Source organism: Globicephala melas, chromosome 9 (genome assembly GCF_963455315.2).
Source record: "Globicephala melas chromosome 9, mGloMel1.2, whole genome shotgun sequence".
NCBI classification, from domain to species: domain Eukaryota; kingdom Metazoa; phylum Chordata; class Mammalia; order Artiodactyla; family Delphinidae; genus Globicephala; species Globicephala melas.
Window position 1 is genome coordinate 39,818,959 of NC_083322.1, and position 18,166 is coordinate 39,837,124.

The 18,166-nt window shown below is 36.1% G+C and overlaps 1 protein-coding gene across 1 annotated transcript in view; it reads right to left on the reverse strand.

Annotated features, from left to right (window-relative positions):
* GPR141 (G protein-coupled receptor 141) overlaps nt 1-15,839 on the reverse strand; it is a 61,239-nt gene extending 45,400 nt beyond the window's left edge. The window contains exon 1 of the mRNA XM_060304739.2: nt 15,780-15,839. The gene's annotated coding sequence lies outside the window, so the exon portion shown is untranslated. The remainder of the gene's footprint in view (nt 1-15,779) is intronic.
* Nucleotides 15,840-18,166: the final 2,327 nt, after the last annotated feature.

Genomic DNA, 18,166 nt, shown 5'->3' on the forward strand with positions numbered 1-18,166 from the left:
CTTCTGGGAAGGAGCCAAGGTATCCAAATTTTTCAAATGCTCTTCAAATATTTCCAGTGGGCATCCAAAGATGAAAACCACTGTCTCAATCTCAAATTGAATTCCCAACCTCAGGGTTTGATTTCTTTTCTGTCAGACCCTCATCTTTTTTTTTTTTAATGTCTTTATTGGAGCATAATTGCTTTACAATGGTGTGCTAGCTTCTGCTTTATAACAAAGTGAACCAGCTACACATATGCACATATCCCCATATTTCCTCCCTCTTGCGTCTCCCTCCCACCCTCCCTATCCCACCCCTCCAGGTGGTCACAAAGCACAGAGCTGATCACCCTGTGCTATGTGGCTGCTTCCCACCAGCTATCTATTTTACACTTGGTAGTATATATAAGTCCATGCCACTACCCTCATCTTTTTATCATTTCAAATCAGGTTTATCAAGTCAGAGGACTCACTCTATCCCTTCCCTCAGTGTTTTCCCAACAAACTGAAGAGAGGCCAGCATAAGCAATTTTCAAAATGGCTCAGGGTTTCTGGATATCTGGCTGAAAGTACATGGCAGACACAAATGCCAGTGCAAATGTAAAAATATAAAGAAATAAAATATTTAGCATAAGTGATTTTTAAAAATTGATCAGGCAGTTTGAAAAATAAATGAAATTGTATTTTGAAAATGAAAAATATACCCATAGAACCAGAATCTCTAAAGACATATTCGACAAAGAAAATAAAAATTGGTGAACTATATAATAGATATGAAAAAAATTACTCAGAGTGTGGCTCAGAAAGGAAAATAATAAGAGCAAACACACTATATACATTTCTTATCACAAAAAAGAAGTGACATAGAGGTTAAATTTGTTCTAGAATAGACGATAGAGCAAAGTAAAGGCAATTTTCTGAGAGATAATTGCTGAGAATTTTCCAGATTTGATGAAAAACATCGATTGTCAGATTCAGTAAGGTCAAAAAATCTTAAGCAGGGTGAATAAGAAGAAATCCAAACCTAGACATAGCATAGTGAAACTGCAGAATACTAAGGAAAAAGAGATGCTGACGCTAAAGCCAGCCTATTAGAAAAGATGGATCACCTAAAAAGAAAAGCCTTTACAGATACAGGTGGGTTTTTAAAAGCAGCAGTGGAGGCCAGAATATAGTAAGATATTACCTTAAACAATGAGTGAAAATAACCATCAACCTACAAAGGATACACAGCAAAATTGTCTTTCAAGAACGTAGGCAAGAAAAAGACCTTTCGTACAACAAAAATTGAAAGAGAATAACACCAACTTATTCTTTCTAAAGGAACATGTACAGGATATATTTAAGGAAGAAGGAAAGTTATACAAGAAGGAAAGTCTAAGTTACAAAGGAAAAAAATGTTAATCAAGGAAACTAAATATATGGTAAATCTAACCAGATTTTGTATAAAACAACAATAATAAGGGTCCCTAATTTATTGGGTTAAAATACAAGATAATACTAAAATATTGGGCAATAATATCATATATAAATGTTGGAAGGGGGTTCTCTGTCAATGTATTCTAAGATCTGTATATTGCTTAGGAAAAAAGTAAGACATTGTTTAACTTCAGGGTTTTTAAATTATATGGAAGTTCATAATTCTTTAATAGCACTAAAAGAATAAAACTTGAATGTATATCTTCCAAACTAGTAAAGGGAGAAAGATGAAGTGAAGAAAAAACAAGTTCAATTAGTCCAAAATAAAAGAACACAAAGATGGAAGGAAGGAAAGGAGGAAGGAAGGAAGGGAGGGGAAAAAAATGAAACCTACAAGAATGTATACAAATAGAAAGCAAAAAATTGAAAGGTAGAAATTAGATGCACCTTTCATTAATAATTCATTTAAGTGGACCATACTCCACAGTTTAAAAAGATTATCAGATTTATGCCGCATAGCACAGGCAGATCAGCTCGGTGCTTTGTGACCACCTAGAGGGGTGGGATAGGGAGGGTGGGAGAGAGGGAGACGCAAGAGGGAAGAGATATGGGGATATATGTATAACTGGTTCACTTTGTTATAAAGCAGAAACTAGCACACCATTGTAAAGCAATTATACTCCAATAAAGATGTAAACAAAAAATTCCATTAGAAGTCCATTATTTAGATACATCTTAAATAAAAGAAACTGGAAAGTTTGAAAGAAAAAAAATTTAAATGCTATGCAAGGTAAACTCTAATTTCAAAAAAAGGGAGGGAGGAAAGAAGAAATTAATGTATCTATTATCATTACAAAACAGGCCTTAAGTTGTGTATAATAAATGCCATATGAAATAGGTACAGCCTATTGTGAGGGAAAAGGGAGTAGCACCTAATTCTTCCCAAAAAGGTTAGGGGAAGAATTGAAAGAATTTGAAGGAAGAAAAGGAATTAAACATTTGGGCAATGTTTGCTGAGCAGCTGCCTATTCCTGGCCCTAACCCAGGCGATTTATTTGCATTCTCTCCTTGCAATTCTTATGACAAGTCTCTACAATATGAATTATTACCTCCAGGTTAAATAGGTTGCCTAAGGGCTCATATGTGGCTGAACAGGAAATTGTATCATATTCTGTGTTTTTTTTTTTTACATCTTTATTGGAGTATAATTTCTTTACAATGGTGTGTTAGTTTCTACTTTATAACAAAGTGAATCAGTTATATATATATACATATGTTCCCATATCTCTTCCCTCTTGCGTCTCCCTCCTTCCCACCCTCCCTATCCCACCCCTCTAGGTGGTCACAAAGCACAGAGCTGATCTCCCTGTGCTATGCGGCTGCTTCCCACTAGCTATCTATTTTACATTTGGTAGTGTATATATGTCCATGCCACTCTTTCACTTTGTCACAGCTTACCCTTCCCCCTCCCCATATCCTCAAGTCCATTCTCTAATAGGTCTGTGTCTTTATTCCTGTCTTGCCCCTAGGTTCTTCATGACCTTTTTTTTTTTTCTTAGATTCCATACATATGTGTTAGCATACGGTATTTGTTTTTCTCTTTCTGACTTACTTCACTCTGTATGACAGACTGTAGGTCCATCCACCTCACTACAAATAACTCAATTTCATTTCTTTTTATAGCTGAGTAGTATTCCATTGTATATATGTGCCACATCTTCTTTACCCATTCATTTGTCGATGGACACTTAGGTTGCTTCCATGTCCTGGCTATTGTAAATAGAGCTGCAATGAACACTGTGGTACATGACTCTTTTTGAATTATGGTTTTCTCAGGGTATATGCCCAGTAGTGGGATTGCTGGGTCATATGGTAGTTCTATTATTAGTTTTTTAAGGAACCTCCATACTGTTCTCCATGGTGGCTGTATCAATTTACATTCCCACCAGCAGTGCAAGAGGGTTCCCTTTTCTCCACACCCTCTCCAGCATTTATTGTTTGTAGATTTTTTGATGATGGCCATTCTGACTGGTGTGAGATGATATCTCATTGTAGTTTTGATTTGCATTTCTCTAGTGATTAATGATGTTGAGCATTCTTTCATGTGTTTGTTGGCAATCTGTATATCTGCTTTGGAGAAATGTCTATTTAGGTCTTCTGCCCATTTTTGGATTGGGTTGTTTGTTTTTTTGATATTGAGCTGTATGAGCTGCTTGTAAATTTTGGAGATTAATCCTTTGTCAGTTGCTTCATTTGCAAATACTTTCTCCCATTCTGAGGGTTGTCTTTTCGTCTTGTTTATGGTTTCCTTTGCTGTGTAAAAGCTTTGAAGTTTCATTAGGTCCCATTTGTTTATTTTTGTTTTTATTTCCATTTCTCTAGGAGGTGGGTCAAAAAGGATCTTGCTGTGATTTATGTCATACAGTGTTCTGCCTCTGTTTTCCTCTAAGAGTTTTATAGTGTCGGGCCTTACATCTAGGTCTTTAATCCATTTTGAGTTTATTTTTGTGTATGGTGTTAGGGAGTGTTCTAATTTCATACTTTTACATGTACCTGTCCAGTTTTCCCAGCACCACTTATTGAAGAGGCTGTCTTTTCTCCACTGTATATTCTTGCCTCCTTTATCAAAGATACGGTGACCATATGTGTGTGGGTTTATCTCTGGGCTTTCTATCCTGTTCCATTGATCTATATTTCTGTTTTTGTGCCAGTACCATACTGTCTTGATTACTGTAGCTTTGTAGTATAGTCTGAAATCAGGGAGTCTGATTCCTCCAGTTCAGTTTTTCTCCCTCAAGACTGCTTTGGCTATTCAGGGTCTTTTGTGTTTCCATACAAATTGTGAAATTTTTTGTTCTAGTTCTGTGAAAAATGCTGTTGGTAGTTTGATAGGGATTGCATTGAATCTGTAGATTGCTTTGGGTAGTAGAGTCATTTTCACAATGTTGATTCTTCCAATCCAAGAGCATGGTATATCTCTCCATCTATTTGTATCATCTTTAATTTCTTTCATCAGTGTCTTATAATTTTCTGCATGCAGGTCTTTTGTCTCCTTAGGTAGGTTTATTCCTAGATATTTTATTCTTTTTGTTGCAGTGGTAAATGGGAGTGTTTTCTTAATTTCTCTTTCAGATTTTCCATCATTATTGTATAGAAATGCCAGAGATTTCTGTGCATTAATTTTGTATCCTGCTACTTTACCAAATTCATTGATTAGCTCTAGTAGTTTTCTGGTAGCATCTTTAGGATACTCTATGTATAGTATCATGTCATCTGCAAACAGTGACAGCTTTACTTCTTCTCTTCTGATTTGGATTCCTTTTATTTCTTTTTCTTCTCTGATTGCTGTGGCTAAAACTTCTAAAACTATGTTGAATAATAGTGGTGAGAGTGGGCAACCTTGTCTTGTTCCTGACCTTAGTGGAAATGCTTTCAGTGTTTCACCATTGAGGATGATGTTGGCTGTGGGTTTGTCATATATGGCCTTTATTATGTTTAGGAAAGTTCCCTCTGTGCCTACTTTCTGCAGGGTTTTTATCATAAATGGGTGTTGAATTTTGTCGAAAGCCTTCTCTGCATCGATTGAGATGATCATATGGTTTTTCTCCTTCAATTTGTTAATATGGTGTATCACATTGATTGATTTGCGTATATTGAAGAATCCTTGCACTCCTGGGATAAACCCCACTTGATCATGGTGTATGATCCTTTTAATGTGCTGTTGGATTCTGTTTGCTAGTATTTTGTTGAGGATTTTTGCATCTATGTTCATCAGTGATATTGGCCTATAGTTTTCTTTCTTTGTGACATCTTTGTCTGGTTTTGGTATCAGGGTGATGGTGGCCTCGTAGAATGAGTTTGGCAGTGTTCCTCCCTCTGCTATATTTTGGAAGAGTTGAGAAAGATAGGTGTTAGCTCTTCTCTAAATGTTTGATAGAATTCGCCTGTGAAGCCATGTGTTCCTGGGCTTTTGTTTGTTGGAAGATTTTTAATCACAGTTTCAATTTCAGGGCTTGTGATTGGTCTGTCAAATTCTTTCAAACCAGAAAACTCACTATGTGAAAACTGATGCTCAAGGTTTTGTGTGTAGAGTTGACAGATAAAACACAGAATACTCAGATTTGAAATCCAGATAAACAAATGATTATTTTTGTATAAGTATCTCATGTAATATTTGGGACATATTTATACTAAAAGAAAATTATTTACAATTTATCTGAAATTCAGATTTAATTGGGAGCCCTGTATTTTTGTTTTCTAACTTTGGCAACTCTAGGTAGGGAGGAAATAAAAGGGAGGGAGTTGCATTGAGTGACAGTGCTTATCAGAAGTCTCCCCTTGGGTCACGAAGCAAGACTCCCCTCCATTCCTCTGGCGACAGCCCATTCAAACGTACAAAGAAATATATAGACTATCATTTTCTTAATTGTTATTTATTTATATTTATTATTACTATATAATACTATATAATAATTACATTATTATTATTATGTCACAAAGCAATATAAGAGGTTGGAGGAAGAAACTCAGGAAAAATATTAATACATTCTCTTTTTTGCCATATTCCATTTTGAGCCCTTGGAGGACCTATTTGTAGCTTGCTAAATCACAAGTGAATTGTGAGATTTATTGTCCCTAAGTTTTCAAATGAAATTCTTAGGGGTATATTTACTATAAAGATGTTTCATCACAGCTACATAGTTTCATGCATCATTGGGGTCCACATTTGCTTCATAGTCTAAGCTGAGGGTACAAATCCTGGTTGGACTGGAAGAATGAAGCACCCAGGCTGAGTTATTCATAGATTTCCTGGGGCAGATGGGTTTTAAATTAAGCTTTATGGGAGGAAAAGAACATAGGTTAGACTCTTCTATAAAAAAGAATATTGCCTAGTAGGCTGTATCATAGAAATATGTAGGAGCTGGGTAAATGGTATAAATAAATGGCTAAATTATAGGACTTTTAATTTACATGAAAAATATCAGTGTGATATTCAGTTTTAAGTATGAAATCATATAAATACATATGTCAATTGCCCATACACACTTGCATTTTTTCTGCACATTTGAAGAATGGGAGATTCTAATTAAAAATCCCTTTTCATCAGAGCAGTGACATCACATGTGCTTGGGAAGATTCAGAGTAGAACATCTCCTGTGATATGCCTCACCTCATCTTTCTACCCTCAAGTCACAAATGAAGACAATCTGACATGCTGATGGTAGGTGATCTTTTTTTTTTTTTTAGCTCAGACACTATGTTATGCCTTGCTGAAAGAGAAATCTATAAAAAGGGAACTGGCTGTTGAGGCTAGACATGCAATGCCCTTCCGATGCTATGCTACTGAATTTCAGTTTCCACATTCACCCCCTAACCCAAATTTTTCAAAGAGTTAAACTGTAACAAAATACATGTTGCACTAAGTTTATTCTGATCATATAATTTTTCTTTGATGATTCAGAAAGCAACCCAAGCATCTTAGTATGCTTCCAAGCCATCAATTCCATAATTTATTTAAATTGAGGCATAGGGTGTAATGAAAAGACTGTGGGGCTTAACACCAGCTCTACCATAATATGGATAACTGAGGACAAGTGTTCAACTCCCTGAGCTTCATTTTAGCTAACAAGAGTTTCCTTTAAGAAATAATGAAAGGAGGCACGGACTACCTGTTAGGCCCTTTGGCCTCTCAAGCTCCAGTTCTCACTATGCAGGATCAGAGAAGCAAATGGTATGAGGCACCATCCTGATTCTTTATCATGCCTAGAAATTGGCAGTTTATTTAAATAAATAAACAAACCCCGGATTAAATAAACCCATTTATATCTATAAATATTTAACTATTACACATAGTTACAATTTTTAAAATTAACAATTTACACATATTTAATTATTCAAAACGTAAAATACAATTTTAAAAAGTCAAATTGATTTGGGATTTCTGGCTACTTGTAATCTAGAGCATAGGTTTGCAAACTACAGCCCAAGGGCCAAATCCCACCTGCCAACCAGTTTTATAAGTAAAGTTTCATTAGAACACAGCCATGCTCATCTGTTCAAGTATGATCTGTGGCTGCTTTCCTGCTACAGTGGCAGTTGAGTAGTCATGATAGGGATGGTATAGCCTACAAAGCTCAAAATATTTACTATCTGTTATTTTATAACAACAACAAAAAATGTTGCCAGACTTTGATTATAGATCAAAGGATTTTTTTCTGTTGTAAGTAAACTTGAGTGTGATCCATTTAGAGTGATGGGCAGGAATTTATTCATGGTCTCCAGTGGTGACCAAAGCACAGCGCAACAAGGTGGTAGCATACCAGACTGACAGCTTCTATAGTTAGAAGTCAGATCTGGCTTCAAATCCTCCCTTACGTAGATAATATACATGTGAAATTGTTGGGAGGATTAAAGCTAAGCATGATTTAGTAAGTGCCCCCAAAATGTTCAATCTTTCTATTTAAATAAGTTTAAATAGAAATTTAAATTTCTATTCTGTTTCATCTCAGAAGAAAGAAAGAGAAAGGGGGATCTCTCAGGTATAGTCACTCTGATAAAATGAAACAAAACAAGGTCCCCTTGCAGCACTATTTACAATAGCCAGGTCATGGAAGCAACCTAAATGCCCATCGACAGACAAATGGATAAAGAAGATGTGGTACATATATACAATGGAATATTACTCAGCCATAAAAAGGAACAAAATTGGGTCATTTGTAGAGACATGGATGGATCTAGAGACTGTCATACAGAGTGAAGTAAGTCAGAAAGAGAAAAACAAATATCGTATATTAACACATATATAGAGAATCTAGAAAAATGGTACAGATGAACTGGTTTGCAAGGCAGAAATAGAGATACAGATGTAGAGAACAAACATACAGACACCAAGGGGGGAAAGCGGTGTGGTGGTGGTGGTGGTGGTGGTGGTGGGATGAATTGGGAGGTTGGGATTGACATGTATATACTAATATGTATAAAATGGATGACTAATAAGAACCTGCTGTATCAAAAAAAAAAACAAAGCAAGGTCCCTGTGTAATTTCATCTAAGCATAGACAAAAACAAGGTCACAGGGCCATCCATAAAATACCAAATACTCCCTTTCCTGATTAAAATTAATGACTTCTTTTTCTTCATTGAGCGTAAAATTGTTTCTGCCTTATGACAGCATCCAGTACAGAATGAAGCCCCACATGCTTAGACACTCCCCTGAATCACCCCATGAAAGCTCAAACCCTGTAATAGATTGTTTCTAACACTGCCTCACTGAGGTGCCCATGGTTCCCCATGGTGTGTGCTTTCCCTTCTTGCAATGAATCATAAACCCAAGTTGTCCAACTACAGGTGTCCCTGTGGTCTTTGGCTGAAAGTCGTTGACAGTGAGATATGAATAGTTTCAGTTTCTTTTATTTGTATTATAAAAACTATAAACTGTACAATGGTGGTAGCAGGGAAGAAGAGTAATAATTATTGAATAATACTATATCCTAGGCATTTTTCAAACGTTATTTCTTTCGATTCTTATAATTCTCATTTGAGTTAGATATTGTGATCTACCTTTTACTGACAGAAGAAGCTAAGGATTGTTGAAGCTGACCAAGGTCTGGGGCATGGAAGATGTGTGTGTCACTTAGAAGTGTGTAACGGCTGAGAGAATCACAACTTTTGATAAAGAAAGCCAATCTAGTAAGGAATAAAGCCTTTGTCTCCCCCTGTGACAGCCTCTCTTGTATATATCACACAGTGCTGGGCACTGGGGCCAGGATGCATAGATTGTCTTTCTGAACATCTTAGAAACTTCTCCATTCCTCCTTCTCTTAGACTTAAGCCCTCAGAGCAGCTGTTAGTTATGTCCCTGCTGTTAGCACTTACAATACAAGGTTAGGAATATGGGATGAGAAAGAACCAACCACCCAACCACAAGCCTTCAGAATCACCCTGGGAGATCAGTCAAACCACTGATGTCCAGAGCCCCACCTCAGACCCCTGGATCAGAATCTATGGGGAGACCTTGATATTGGTGCCCTTAACAAGCTGTTCAGGTGATTCCAGTACAGACTCACCTTGAGAATCACTACTTTAATGTAAGTGAGTGTCATATTCCTTGTTGTTTCTCCAAATTTCATCCACACATCAAGTCTCATTTAGGAGTCTCAACCTTCAGACCTCTCTGTCTTCAGGGACGTTCCTCCTCACTGAATTACCCCAGCACTCAGAGTCTGCATCACACAACTCATGCCTGAGTATGGAGGCTGATGGGCAAAATTCAGGACTTGAAGACAAAATTCACTCTCCTGATCTGCCAGGGTATCCAGGTGACCTTAAGCCTCGATTTCATCATTTGCAGTGTAAAGGAAAAATAGTCTCAAACCTGGCCTAGGACAGAGTTTTCTGTGTAATCCAGTTCACATGTTCTTCTGGAAAGCAATTAGCTTTCCTGATAAAACACTTTAAATTTTTTCTAATAAGACTTAATACTATTGAAGACCTGTTTTAGAAAACTAGTTACCCACCCAATCATTTGACTAATGATTTGCACTTATTCTTTTTCCTTTTATGTGATCTAATAAGATTATCTAACCACTTTTTTTTTTTCTGTAGTTGCCTCTGCCAAGAGAAAAGTCTTAGAATCGGTCTGTTCCAGATCTTTTCCCTTAAAGGAAATTCGACATTAAACTTTCACGTTCTCTTAATTAAATTTTCTGAAAAAATTAATAGTAAAATAAAGATTAATATACCTACCTCCTCCTTATAAGCTACAAAGCATTTGACAAATATAGAGTCTCATAATGACTTATGACCTTTGCATTTGTTTTACATGGATAAATTGTGTCTCTCCAACTATATTATTGTCTCCTGGAAAGCAGGGATCATAAACATCTTTGAATATTTCTGTATGTCTTTCTCTCTATAATATTATAAAGAGTGAAGTAGATATAATAATTCCTATATTCCTATCAAAATTTTTTTCTGAAAATTAAGAGAAATTAAGAGAAACTGAAGTGTTTTATGTCAAACTTTCTTCATGGGAAGAGATCTGAAACAGACCAGTTTAACAATTTTGCTCTTGGTAGAGATGTTTGTAGGTTAGATTATGTTTAATGGAGTATGGACAGAAAGAGAGAGGGAGAAAGCGGGGGAGGGAGTTGATGAATGTGACGATTTTTTACTTAATTCCTGAATCTCATGTTCAGATACCAACTAAAGTTTCTCTAAATTAAGCCCTTGCATAGAATACAGTCTGTGCTTGATAGGGTCATGGCTTTGCAAAGAGATTACAGTTTAGGAAAAGATAAGACCTGCATTAAAATAATCTTATGCAGTCTATGCTGAATTAATTACATGAGTGGCACTGTATCTGCTGTGAAATAATAAGAAATAAACATATTGCTCTGCCCCTGGTTCACAGAGCTCCTAAAACCATTGTAATTTGGTGGCATTAAAAGTGTGGATCACAATATTCCAAAGAAAATAATGTGTGATGTGCATTTGAGGAAAGAGGAGATGTGCTAATAGTTGATGCAGAGGAAACAGACTGGAGAGTAGTGGGATATAATTTATGAAAAGTATACAGTCAGGTGTTCTCAGACTAGTCCCCAATATTTCTAGACCAGAGATAGCTGGAAGCCAGAATAGATAGGCAGTTTATTTTTTCATGTGATTCTAAGTATAGAAGCAAGAATTTGCTTTTTACACAAGAGAACAGATATTACGGTTCCATTTATGTGAATAACTTAAAATAGTCAAACTCAAAGAGACATAAAGTAAAATGGTTGTTACCAGAGGCTGGGGTAGGGGGAATGGGGAGTTATTGTTTAAGAGGTACAGAGTTTCAGTTCAGGATGATGAAAAAGTTCTGGAGATGGATAGTGGCGATGGTTGCACAATAATGTGAATGTACTTAATGCCAATGAACTGTACACGTAAAAATAGTTAAAATGGTAAATTTTCTGTTATGTATACTTTACCAAAATTTTAAGAAGAAACAGGAAAAGAGTTTTTTAGGGTGGACTCTCCATTTAGGCAAGAAAGCATAATTCTGGTGAGCCGTTAGCTGTACAAATGGAAGGTAAGTGACACTCTGAGTACTGAAGATGCTTCAGACCTAGGTGGGCCACAGTTCTGTTCAATGGGTCTTGCTCTTCAGAGATAATTATGATATGAACTTATTTTTGACACCCTCTAACTGGGGATTAATGTAGGAAGGAAGAGACTTGAATTTGTGGATGTAAAGATAAGGAGGGGAGAAGACCTCTGCCCAGGATGATAAGTAGGCCCCAGCAGCATGGCCTCACACCAGGGCTAATGAGAATGGCTGCTGGGAAGAAGTGCTGATGCCTCTAGCAGGTGATCTCTAACTTTGAGTTTTTCATTTCTGTCTAAAACATTGTAATTTCTTAAGCTTGTTATCAAGCCTTCATATAATTCGTGGGCCAGAAAACTATAGCCCATGGGCCAGCCACATGTTTTTGTAAAGTTTTTATCTGATCACAGCAATGCCTATTTATTTATGTGTCATCTCTGGCTGTTTTCATACTACAACTGGAGAACTAAGTAGTTGCAACAGATATTGTATGGCCCTCAAAACCTAAAATATTGATTATCTGGTCCTCTAAGAAAGAGTTTGCCCCAAAAAGGCATGTCACAGGTTCAAGTTAGTTGTGTTTGAGAGGAAACCGAAGGGACCTTGTCCACCTGTTGGAATAAAGTGGACCAGAGAGGTGGAGAGATGATATTCAGATAGACCTGAGGGCAGCAGTTAGACTGAGGGGCACTCCCTGTCGTGGATTTGTAGAACATGTGAGCCAGGTCTCCAGAAATCTTCGGGCGGGGACTGAGCTCCTCATCATCACTTAAGCGAGACCTTGGACCAAGAACAGAAATGAGCTATATATTTGAGATTCCATGTATGAAGCTTCTGGTTTTGGGACTCTGTCTGACTAGTCTTAATCTCTAAGGAGATCCAGTGATATGCAAAACCTCCAAATATTGATAATTGAACAAATGATATCACTTAATGCACAGATACTGCACAGGCACACTCTATAATTATACCCCAAAGTGAACAGCAAGTTGCTATTTCCCTCACAGTTTCTGAGGCAGAGGGAGAGTGAAGGGAGGGGAGGAAGTAGGACGCACCCTTTAGAATAAGGATGTTCAGGCATAGCACCAGATTATACAAAGCTCTGTAGTCTTTTCTTTAAACATTTCTTAAATTTTTTTCAATCTTAGGATTTAAACTTCCCTAAAGAATTTTAGGGAAGTTTACAACCAGCTATTGTAGATTGAATTTCTCTTTCAGAAAATGAAATTATTCCTAGAGAGAGAAGAGAGGTATGTTTGGATCTCAAGTCATTTCCCACCCCCTGTAGCTGTGGGGACTCCCCAGCCAACAGTGCTCAGATTTTGGCATCGTCAATTAAGCATGCACTGGAGGTCAGGCTGAACTTCTTTATCAGGGAGCAGAGTGATATCCTAAACCCTATTAGATCTGACTTTTGGATTGCCCAGGAAAACCTTCCATTTATGTGTAATGCTCAGCTGGTACAACTTCTACCTGATGCTGAGAATGCTGCTATTCATTAACAAAACTTCACTCTCCAGTCCCTCGATCCCAGAGGCTAAGTTATTGGAAAATCTGTAACATGTGAATTAAATTCAACAGACTTCGCTCTTTTTAAAAAATGGCTTAATCTCCAGGAAGTATAATCTTTAGTTGACCAAGTGTTTTGAAATCCCAGTTACGTCCAAAGTTGAAAAGAAAAGCAATCTTTGGACCTAGTAACTACTGTTTTTAGAGCATTTGGGGTTCAAAGCCTTTAGTATTTATTGTACATAATCTTAATGACAGTGTCTTTATCTTTTCATTCATTCATATATTCATTCCAGAGATGTTGAGTACTCAGTGACAAACACCATTCTAGAATACAAAGATTAAAAAAAAGCATAGTTCCTGCCTTTAAGGAAATCATATTTTTAGGAAAGAGACTCTGTTTAGATTAAGTTTGATTATGATTGTCATGAATAATGCCATTGTCATCAAAAACAAGATAGGACAATGAAAATATTTGATGAATATTTTTACATAACTCAATAGATTTGAAGACATTTTGCAAAGCAATATTTTCAGAAATGTTTGGCCAATTACAGAATTTTTCTCAGGGTTATTACTTGGAAGGATATCACTGATGTGTGCATATTAAAATATTCTTTAAAATATTTTTGATGTGTTATTTTAGTCATAATATGCTAACATCTCTTATGGTGCCAGCACAGAGGCTTAGACATGGTAGACACCCAATAAGCATTCCCTTGAATTTTAGATTTGGAATTTTTAGGAATCAGCTAGTCCTGTGGTCCTTAATCTTAACTGGGTTTTAGAGCACTTTGAAAATCTAATGAAATCTTTGGAACTTTTTTCCCATTAAAAAAGCACATATTTACAAACACTTAGATTTTTGTATACAATGTTAGGGAATTGGTGGATTACCTTAAGTATCATCCATAAACTCCTTTGGGGTCACATAATCTAGTCTATATCTTCCATTTTATAACTGTTAAAAATCATTGCCAAGAACCGGGATTGGAAAATTATGGCCCTGAGGCCAAATCCAGCCTTCTTCATTTCTTCTTCTTGTACAGCCTGAGCTAAGAATGGCGTTTACATTTTCAAATAGTTACATTTTAAACAGTTATGTAAGAGCCTGTATATTATCTTCAACTTTGCCTTTTGGCTTGCAGAACCTAAACTATTCACTATCTAGGCCTTATAGAAAAAGTTTGCCAATCCTTGCCCTAGAATGGTCAGAAAATCTTCTAAATCACTCGGTCAATTACTAGAAAACAGAGGACTAGGATTCATACCTCCTGATTTCTCATCCATTGGTCTCTCATTACTCCTATTGATCAATTAAACTGTTGACTGATTGATTTAAACCCAATAAAAAAGAAAACAAAAGGAGTTGTAAATCTGGAGTACTTGATAAACAATTTCTTAGATAAATAATTGGACATTTTTGCAGGAAGTTGAAATCCAGAGAACTAAATGACCTATCCAAAATCATATTACAAATTTGTTAAGGAAGCAAGACTAAGCTGTGAAACTCAGGCTGCGCATTACTGACTACTTTTTTAAACTTTACATTATTTTCCATTCCACATGTTTGAAATGCAATACTTCTTGTGAAAGGAAATAATGGTATGGAAGGAACTTACTTAAGGAAAATATTTGAACAGATGCTGTTGTTAACTTCTAATTAAGTGATTTTTAAAGCTATTTTCAGATTCCTCCTGTCATGTCATACTGTAAAAATGGAATGCAAAGAATTATGATAACCATTATCACAAAATCACACATGCTATCTTGAATATATTCTTTTAGAAATTTCAAAGTACCTGATTGCTATTGATTGTTTTCTTCTATCGATCAGGGCTGCCAAAATGGTTTCAAACTATATATGACAATATTAACAATAATAGAGTTTAAAGAGTTTCATAATAAAAAATAATAAAACTACTTAAAAGATAAACATATGGGGCTTCCCTGGTGGCGCAGTGGTTGAGAGTCTGCCTGCCGATGCAGGGGACACGGGTTAGTGTCCCGGTCCGGGAGGATCCCACATGCCACGGAGCAGCTGGGCCCGTGAGCCATGGCCGCTGAGCCTGCGCGTCCGGAGCCTGTGCTCCGCAACGAGAGAGGCCACAACAGTGAGAGGCCCACGTACCGCAAAAAAAAAAAAGATAAACATATGAATAATATGTGAAAGCAATACCAGATCCCCTAAAGACTTCTATGAGGTTTTTAGCCACAGTCCTTTTTTTTATTTTCTGATCGATTTTGAAAACATTTTTGTCCATATTTAACCACTAATAAAAATTAGGTGTCAAACTCAGAGTAGTGTGTACTACAGAGGAAGAACAAAACAATTGTTTCTATAAAGGAGGAGTTGTGGTCGGAGTAGATAAGCTTGGGGTTTTTTTCAATATATTTTTTAACATCTTTATGGGAGTATAATTGCTTTACAATGGTGTGTTAGTTTCTGCTGTATAACAAAGTGAGTCGGCTATATGTATACATATATCCCCATATCTCCTCCCTCTTGCGTCTCCCTCCCACCCTCCCTATCCCACCCCTCTAGTTGGACACAAAGCACAGAGCCGATCTCCCTGTGCTATGTGGCTGCTTCCCCCAGCTATCTATTTTACGTTTGGTAGTGTATATATGTCCATGCCACTCTCTCACTTCGTCCCATAAGCTTGTTTTTCACAGTAAGACTGTCTGCAGATTCTGAACTAGGACTACGTTGGTAAGTCTGGCATGCTCTCTTTATGCATAACCTCTATTCACATGCCCCCCAGCCCAAGTCTTTTGCACTTACCTGAAAAAGCCAGATTTCTCAGGGAAATGTGCAGAGTTAGGCCATCTGTCTGAATTCCAAATCTGATTCTTTTTTAATGACAAGGCTGCTTGGGCACTTCCACGGTCTGCATGCACTCACAGGGCCTGGCCAGTTCACCAAACAAAAGGAAGCTAGTGTTTTAAGTTAAGTTCTGCAAAGAATCAACAGCAACCACAAAACCTCAAGACCATTTCAAACACACTAACACTGAAAAACCAAGCTCTTAAAGATGAACAGTCCAAGTTGCAAAATTATAGGAAGGCCAACTGTCAAGAAATTCTTTTTTAAGGTTTTAGGACTACTATGAGAACCCATTTTAAAAAAAAATTATTCAAACTGAATTTTGTAGAGAATGGGGGGAAAAGGCAGTGATATTATAAAAATGTGTGCTGAACTGTGTGCTGTGTTTAGGGTGGAAGAATATATATATATATATATATATATATATATAATTTCCTTTCAGAAAATTTACGGAGTTGTTCTATACCCCATTGGGGACCTAGGACTTCTACTCTTATAATGTATTTTGGTGATTAGCTCTGTCATTGATATATAATATTGACTAAAACATGACACTAACATCAGCTCATTTAATTAGAGTTAAGAAAGAGGATATTTGAACCAGAGTCTATTATAGTGCCAGAGGAGGGGAGTATGTTAGTCCACAGCCTCGTTTTTTAGACCATGAACATTATCTTCAAAAGAAGTTCTGCACACAGTGATAAAGATATACTGCAAATGTTGAAAGAAAACTAAGTTCCTCAAACTGCTCTAACTTGCCTGCCATTTTATGCAACACTATAAATTAACATTTTATCAATATTGTAATTATCTTGTAAATCACCTAATAACATATAGAAATCTGTGACTTTAGATTGCTAATTTATTAAATATCAACATTTTAAACACCACTCGAATTTTTAAACTCTAATTTGACATTTCTTTATTTAAAAAAAATTACGGGAGCATCAAACTTGTACCGTCCCTGAGTTCTCTCTACTTTAAAGGCCCAAATTAGAATTATGATTTTGGTAACTTCAGATGATTTGTGGTCTCCTTTGCAATGCTGGAATACTAATATTCTAGGCAAACATTTTGCAGCTCTTGTTACTCATTGTTCACATTTCTCATTTCAAACATAATGTTATAAATGCACCTGATTTTGTTTTTTCAGTTGCAAGGGAAGTATTCTACATCTGGGAAGTCTTCAATTTCGGCAGGTGTGCACCATTTGTGTTATAGGAATAAAAATGTTATATGCTTCAAAATAACTCATGCTGGAGGAATTTCAATTCTTAGTAATGGTAGAGAAGACTGTTATAGACAAACCCACCCTCTGAGAAGAACTAAAAAAATTGGATAGCATATAAATTCTATTGGCTTTAGAAAGCTGGCCAGGCAGTGAGAACCTAAAGAAACCAAATCCCCGGGAGAAGAGAAGTACAAAAAGTGAACCTGATTTTTGACTCTTTTTTACTCAAGGTGCTCCTGTTTATAACTGGCCACTGAGAAGCAGAGAAATCAAGCAGAAAAGGGTAGCATTATTGGCAATAAACAATGGGAATTTCATTATGATAAATGCCACAATCTTTCTAAAATATTACAATTCTAAATTTCTTGCACTTAATAATGTAGTTTCAAATATATAAAGCAAAATGATGACACAATTAAAAGGAAAATGGACAAATCCATTATCATAGGAAGATTTTTAACAGATGTCTCTTAGTAACTGATAGACCAAGCAGATAAAAATTCCATATGGATATAGTAAATTTTTAACAATGCCATCAATAAATTTGACCTAATATACATACCCTATATCCAGCAAGAGCAAAATTCACATCAAATGTCAAAGCCAGTTAACTAAGTGATGGGTATAAAGGAAATCTCAACAGAGATCTAAAAACTAAAATTATACACAGTATATTTTCTGACAATAGTAGTTAGGCTAGAAATCAATAACAAAAAAGATAATATTAAAACTTTCTTATGTTAGAAAAGTTCTTGATATAAGTACTTTTAAATAATTCAAAGGCTAAAAAAAATGAATACAAATGAAAATTAGGAAACTTTTTCTTTGAATGATAATGAAACTTCAACTTGTCAAATCTTTCAGAACACAATTAACACCATACTTAAATGCTTATATTAGGAGTGAAGCTGAAAATAAATTCTCCAAGCATCCATGTCCATAAGTTAAAAGAAAAATAAACCTAGGGAGAACAAATAGAAACAAATAATAAAAATAAAAGCAAAAGTCAATAAAATATTAAACAAACATGCACTGGAGAAAATCAATATAAAAGTTGTTTTTTTAAAAAAAGTTGGTTTTAAAATTTGATAAATCTCTGAAAGACAGGTCAAGA